Here is a 7,980-nt window from a genome sequence, read left to right on the forward strand (position 1 = left end):
ATACCTAATCAAAACAAAATCACTTTGAAATTGATTTCAGTAACAACAATTCATATTTCATTGTGAGAACGGACCAAAATTTTATCCAACATCAAATGCTTACTAAATATACACTAAGATGGCCGGGGAGTTAACAATGTTTCCTGGAGTAGAAGGAGGCATGGGTTTTGAATCTTGCCTTTTACCTGAGACATTGCGGGCTATGTTGGGGGATTCAGAGTGTATGGAGGCTAGGCTTTACCCTCATAATTAAACTTTCTTGTGAATTTTATTTGTCATAGTCCTTAGGGTGTTTGATGGAGGCACTAAGGAGAGGTTGAGTCCAATTTTCTTTGAATTTGTTATGACTTGTACCTATAGCGTATAAATGGCAAATGATTCCAATTTTCTAGCTTGTGTTAACATGTTTAACCTTTTCTATTTTTGTTATTATTTGCATATTCAATGTGCCTTTATCTTTGAAGACATTCTTTTAAAAAAATGTGGAAATTGGTGTCTATATTTTATCCATGGTGTATTCGGAGTGTAGAAAATGTTTTTATATGCGATTTAATTTGGCCAGTTTTGATTTACTCAGCCACGTTTATGTTACAAGTGCTTCCTTACCTTCTCAAAGGCCAGGGTCAGTTCAATAAGATCTGAGGCCTTAAGTGACAATTTTCTAAAAAAAATTTCTTATATTTGGATATTAATTAAATAATATTTATTTAAATTTCTATATTATAAATTTTTATTTAGAATTTATTACTTCTATTTTTTTTTAGTTGCAAATCACTTTTTATATTTTTGTAATCAAGTTTCGTTAACATCTAATTTTTAATTGATAAGTTAAGGGGTAAGATTGAATAAGACTAGTTTAACGGTGATTCATTATCAAGAAATGCTTCTTCTTTTTGAGCATTTTTTATGGGCTTGTAAAGATCCCATGAGCTAGTCAATGGTCATTGACTCCAAGTATTTTGATTTCTCAATCGCCACAACAATATAGTCAAATTTGAAATTTAATGACTAGAGGAATTTTTTTTCTACTACATGAGCATCATTCAAGTTTTCATCATATCTCTTTAATTGATTTCTCATGGCCAACACCCTTGAAAAATAATCCAAAACATATTCGGATTCTTTCATGTGTGAGCTTTCAAACCCTCCTCTTAATATTTGAAGGCGAACTTTCTTCACCTTATCAACTTCCTAGAGAGTTTTTAAGAATCTCCACACTTGCTTGGATGAAGTTGCATTTGCAACTTTCTCAAACATGATTTTACCCAAACCTTGATAGATTAAGGTAAGAGCTTGTTAATCTTTCTTATAATCCTTTTGCAAGGCTTCCTTTTGATTTGGAGTCAAAGATATTTCATCTTGTGACTCCTTATAACCTCTCTCCACAATCTCCTATGCATCTTGGGATCCAAGTTACATCTTCATTTGAATACTCCAATTATTAAAATTTTGTTTAGTAAGTATGGAAATTGGAATGACATCATATCCTGTTGGTGTTGGGTTAAGATAGATTGACCCTGGTTAATTAATTCAATTACCAAAGTTGACTAATTAGGTCAAATTACATGCAAATTGTGGAGACACCAACAAATTTTCAAATAAACTAAGTGAAGTGGAAATTAAATTGACAAGATGATTTGTTGAGGAATGGAGAAAACCTTTCGCAAGGCAAAAATCTCACTAAGTGAATTTAAGGTCACTACTCTCAAGAATCCACTAATTAATAATCAAGCGATTACAAATACGAGGAATCTTACCATTACTCTGCCTATCCCAAAATCTCAACCTACAGTTGAACCTTCGCTCTAATATTCAATTGAACTTGATATGGTAGTAGCCTTCTTTCCTTTGTTGCACAAATCTTCAATCTGTGACTGACTCCTTTCTACGGATTTTAGTACGTGACTAACTCTAACAACTTGATTGATTGTTGTTGGCTGCAAAGTTCTTCATTTCATAAACAATGAAGATCCAGAAGCACTTAGTTACAAACTCTAAGGCGTACAAACACAGTAGCTTCACACAGAATATATGAGTTCTATGTCTATGTTTCCGTACTTGATAACTTTTAAAATTAGCCTTATATATGACTAGGGTTGTGAGAAAAGAAACTCTAATCATCCAAGTCATCATGGGCCGAATTTCAGATCTGAAAATTCTGAAATCGTAGATCTTGATAAATCGAGCTTGTGTCGAGCTTTTATATTAAACTTCAATAGTTGTATCTATCGAATTTTTGTCAAGACTTAATGAAACAACTTTTCTTCACTTATTTCTTGGATCAACTTTTATGTCTTTAATGATATTACTTGATATGTTTGAACAATATACTTCTTGATATATTAAACCCGACTTAGATTTACCCAATTACAAGTAAAGTGCATTTTGTCAAAAGATTAACCAATTACATAGAAAATAGGACCCTAATAGTTGGCAATAATCATTCTTACTACTAAACGATTAGCTATTATACCACTTAATTTTTTGGAAATTAGTGGGTTTCTCCTCACTTGCACATCCAAACACTCACACACTACTCAAAGAAAGTAACTCACTCACAAAGTACACAAAGGGAGAAAGGGTAAGGAGGTAAGAGTAAGAGAACTCTCTAATACTTGTATTTCTCTTCTTTTTGGATATATAATAATAAATAATCCACATGCAACCATAACTTTCCTTATGATTATTATACAACTTCCAAAAACTGTCAAATACATTCATTGCATAAACTTCCCTTATTATTTCGTAACAGAATTTAATAAGTTTGAACTTTCCACGTACTCTCTACCTAGTAATATGAGTAATGAAAGAATCCAATTCCATGCGTGAAACTCCACCTTCTTCAATGGACTGCCCGATAGCACCGCCCAAATCCACTATCCTCTGCCTTATCTCATCCCCTTCTTCTGATGCCATCAACAATTTCATAGCATTTTCTACAATGGATGATGTCACTAACTCATCTCTACGTGACCAGTCCTTCACAACAATACCAACTTTAAGCAATTTTGTTATTCAAACGGTGTTCCTTGGCTGATCAGAGGCCATTGGCCATGCTGCTACTAGCACCCTCATAGTGATACTTTCCATGCAAGAATTCCATCCATAGTGACTCATAAATCCACCAATTGATGGGTGACCTAGAATTTCCAACTGAGGTGCCCAATCTCTCACTACCATCCCTCTGCCTTTAATTCTCTCTTCAAACCCTTCGAGAATCTTAGCCTTTCTAAGCTCTCCATTAATAAAAACATCACCTTTATCAGCTTCCCTTAATACCTAGATGAAATTTTGCTCACTTTTTTCCAACCCAATTGCTAGCTCCTTTATTTGCTCATCTTCCATGGCAGTTGTTGTCCCAAAAGACACATATATCACCAAGTTTGGTGACTCTTTATCCAGCCACTCCAAACATTTGTGCCTTTTATTTGAACCTATATTTCTCATAGGGTTGAATGGTCCAATAGCAGATAGCCCAATGCTTCTTGTCTGTCTCTATCTTTTCCATTAAGTCCATATATGCACCCTCTATGACCCTGCATGTATTGTAAAGGCCCCCGAAGCTTTACTTTTGGAACTTTACTTGTGAATCAATAAAGGTCATGAACTCGGTTGTGGAACAACCTTCAAGAGATGGAAGGCCTTTTGTGATTATCTTGGAGTACCGATCTAATTCTAGAGCTTTTCCCATTGCGTGCCACAAAATAAAAAAAGCAAGTAAAAGCTGATATACTATGGAAGGTGTATGACTCAGCGTTAGGGATAGTAACCAAGTCTTGCACCACTGAGCCCATCAATGAACCGTTGATGACAATGATTCTTGTTGCTTTGGATGAAAGTTCACGTAAAAGTGAAGCCATGGGTTCACGAAGATGCAAGGAAGCATTGATTAATGGTTAGAGATGTGAAGGGAACTTGTGTGGTGCATTGGGATTTGGCGATGAGGTGAGAAAAAGAGGGATTTTGAGGTCCCAACCATGGACTCAAAGTAGGGCTTGGCGGTTGTGAGTGAAAGTACAATCATAGTGAACTGGGATATTGTAGGCTAAGATAAGACCTGAGAGGTGAAGGAGTTGGTTGAGATGGCCTTGTGCAGGAAAGGGTACCATGACCACTGCCACCTTGGTTTTGTTTAGGCCATGGTTTTGATGTTGTTGTTGGTTAGCCATTGATGAAAGTTGGAATATGCTTACTTTGTGGATTGGGTCTAGGGGATTTGGGGGTTTGGAGATTTGTGTTTGGGATTGGGTCTTTATAGGCAAAAGACATTGAGATTTTCACATTTTCCCTGCAAGGTAATTATGCTGAGTTGCAATTTATTGTTAACTTAGGCTTTAAAGGTTCTATCATCACTCTAATTCACCTTACCATTATCACTCAGCAACGTAACTTTGGTAAGGTTGGGTGTTTTCTCTTCAAGCTCGTCAAAATGCTATCTTCTCAATTTGAGAAGAAAATAAAAAGAAGAAAAGTAGTTGGAATCATATAACCGTATTACCCCTCCTTTTATGTTTTGGTTATTTCTTTCTTTTTCCTTTTTTTTTCTTCTTTTTTATTTTTACTTCCTAGGCATGATTCTCGTACTGCTTCCTTTTTTGTTTTGTTTTGTTTTGTTTTGTTTGTTTGTTTGTTTGTTTGTTTTTTTTGTTTTTTTGTTTGTTTTTTTTTTTTTTTTTTTTTTTCCGGTTTGATTCTTTATATATATATATATATATATATTTTTTTTTCTTTTTGAGTTTTACTGGACATGCCTTTCTTCTTCTTCTTCTTCTTCTTTTTTTTTTTTTTTTCTTTTGTACTGGGAATTTTTTTTAATAAATTTGGGTGACTGCCTATTTTTTGGTTGGTTGTTTGCCATTTTTTTTTGTTTTAATTAGATATCATTTCTTAATAAGGGCACATGAGTAAATTTATACATACTCTTTATTTTTAATCTTTCTACTTTTCCATCCTCATAGCAAAACACAAATAAAAAAAAGCTAAGGTTATGTTTGGTAATAGTTTTTGTTTTCTATTTTCAAAATTTTGTTTTTGTGAATATAAGGAAAAAACAATTTTCTTATATTTTTGAAATAAAAACATGTTTAGTTAGTTGAAATTAAAAAAAAAATTGAAAAAAAACAATAGAAAATACTAAAATATGTTGTTATTAGGATTTGAACTTTGATGCTAACTCATAAAATGAGACAAATTCATTAAATCAAATGCGTATTTTCGTTAATTTTTGAAATCTAGAAATTGAAAACAACATTTTACATGTTTTCAGTTTCCTTCATAAATTGAGTTTTGAGAACATTTTTTGTTTTCTGTCCATTTTGGGTTGCCAAACAAGTTTTTTAGTCTCAAAAATAGAAAATTATTTTTGAAAACAAAAAATAAGGGGAAAAAACAGTTACCAAACATACCCTAAAATTTTTCTGTCCTTCCATTTTTCCATTTCCTATTTTCTATTATTCTACTTTTTCACCATTCCAACTAAATGGATCCTTGGTTATAAGGTCTTGACCAAAACAAAAATTGTTCAACCAGATTGACATCAAATGTGTTATTTCGGTTAACCTAGCTTCTTCTAAATAAAACTTTTAGACTTCATTCTCAAATATATATATATATATTTATTTATTTATATATAAATAAAACATGAAAATAAAACTGCCTATATTTAGTATTAATAAAATATAACTAAAAGAAAAGGCACAAAACAATTATTAATTATATATTTTTACTCAATCATTTATAATATATCAAAATATAAATCTATCAACAGTATTGTGTCAAAATAATTATTTTTAATATATCTTTACTCAATCATTTAGTTCCGAAACTTTTGGCATTGTGTCAAAATAATTCATGTCGTTAAGTGATGGCAAGAAAAAATAGACGTGGCTACCAATAATATTAAAAAATATTTTTTTTGGATAATTAATCCAATTGGTTCTTATTTATTTTGCTAATTGTTTGACGTTCTTTTAAATTCTAATGTAGGTGATTTTTTTATTAAAAAAATAAAATAAAATAATGTTATTATATTTTATATCTTTTTTTAGAAGAATATTATGTTTTATCTAGACATTTAGAAGCCAGTCAGTTTAATAAATCTACAATTTAAACCTTTTTTTTTATGATGGTGGGGCTTGGAGAAAGGAATTCTATAATAATAATTTCTGCCGGCATCAATAACCAAATATATATATATATATATAAGAAATTATAATATTAACAACAACAACACAGTGAACTTTGAAAAAAATATATATAAGAGATCATGTGTATATAAATTATAAACTATAGAAAGAAAAGAAAATTGTCACGCATGACTTTTAGAGAAACTTTAATTTTTAATAACTTGAACGAGTGGCACAAGCACAACAATGAGATAGCCAGTGCGAGAGAAAGAGAAAAAGAGATACCAGTGGTAATAAAATAATTAAAAAAACGAAACTATATTGTAGGTCCTTAAAGTTTGTTTACCGAATACGTTTGATCTTTGAAAATTTAAGTGAATATTATTGGTTCTTAAAATTTAAAAAATGAGTGTTATTGATCTTTTTATTAATTTCTATTAGTTTAGTTAGGTTTTTTTTTTTTTTTTTTTGGCCCGTAAACATGGCATGTTTTAACTAAGGTGGCCACCATTTTATTTTATTTTTTAAGAAAAAGTATGCATCACATATTCACAGTATACACATCAGATTTGGTATTTGGGTATCAAAACCCCTAATTAGAAACGAATTTTGTTTAATATAATATAGAAATTCTATATGTAATATATGTGAAACTCCTTTTTGAAGACTTAAAGATCGACATTTGCTTTCATACTCCACAAACACTTATACTAAAGAGTGAAAGAGAGAGTTTCACACTAAAAGACCTTTTAATGGGATTGTACCAGAGTTATGTCAATTAACAGGAGCCAAGAACATCTGTATCGAACGGTGATCTTCTTTTCAAACAGCGAGAATATTGTCATCGTTGCCTTTGCTTTCTTTCATTTGTTTGCTTTCCCAACCAAAAGTGAAAGGTGATAAATTGTAATATGAGACCTACGTTGTACCTTCTAATTTGTAAATTGGAAAACTAATGACAGTATATAAAATAATCTTTATAGATTTGGCAGTTATCGTGGCTGAATCTCCAAAGGTTCGAGAGAAAAAAAGAACTCCTAGGAGGAAGGTCATTTAAATTTTGGAGAATGGGACTGAATTTCCGAAAGCTTGCTTGCTTTCTTTCCTTTGTCTCTAGAAAATTTCATTTTCAATGCATTGCAGCCTTGGATGAAATCGACCGGAATGGATTTGACAAATAGTTTTCTATTTTTCTTATCTTTCGTTTCTTCTTCTTTCTCCTACTAATCAACAGTAGTATTTTTGTTCCCAAAACAGGGGCAAGCTTTTTGGCTTTAAATTGCGAATTTGGTATTTGATTAGTTTAAGTTGTTGTGATGTGTAATTTTTTTTAATAATAAAATGGATTCAATACGGTAGTGCTGCTGGGTACTGCATATTCTTTAGCCAGGCGAGCTGTTTTATCACCAAACATGTTATTCATATGAAAGAAGTACCGCCAGATATTGAACTTATATTACAGATTGATTTGAACTGTCATCTTTAGTAAAACATTTGCTATGTTTTCTCAAAAAAAAAAAAAATAATAATAATATATGAAAAGTTCATTTCTCTGTGCTTTGTTCAAAAAAACTCAGTGTCCCATTTACTAGTTTAAATGAAAGATGTTCAACCAGACATCAAATGTTTTATTTCGGTTAACTTAGCTTCTTCAAAATAAAATTTTTAGACTTCATTCTCAAAAAATATATATATATATATAAAACATGAAAATAAAACTACCTATATTTAGTATTAATAAAATATAAATAAAAGAAAAGGCATAAAATAATTATTTATTATATATATATTTTTACTCAATCATTTATAATATATCAAAATATAAATCTATCAATAGTATTGTGTCAAAATAATT

The 7,980-nt window shown here is 31.1% G+C and overlaps 1 pseudogene; it reads right to left on the bottom strand.

Annotated features, from left to right (window-relative positions):
• Positions 1-2,784: 2,784 nt before the first annotated feature.
• Positions 2,785-4,169, bottom strand: LOC142609801 (zeatin O-glucosyltransferase-like; annotated as a pseudogene).
• Positions 4,170-7,980: the final 3,811 nt, after the last annotated feature.

Source organism: Castanea sativa, chromosome 9 (genome assembly GCF_040712315.1).
Source record: "Castanea sativa cultivar Marrone di Chiusa Pesio chromosome 9, ASM4071231v1".
Lineage (NCBI taxonomy): Eukaryota > Viridiplantae > Streptophyta > Magnoliopsida > Fagales > Fagaceae > Castanea > Castanea sativa.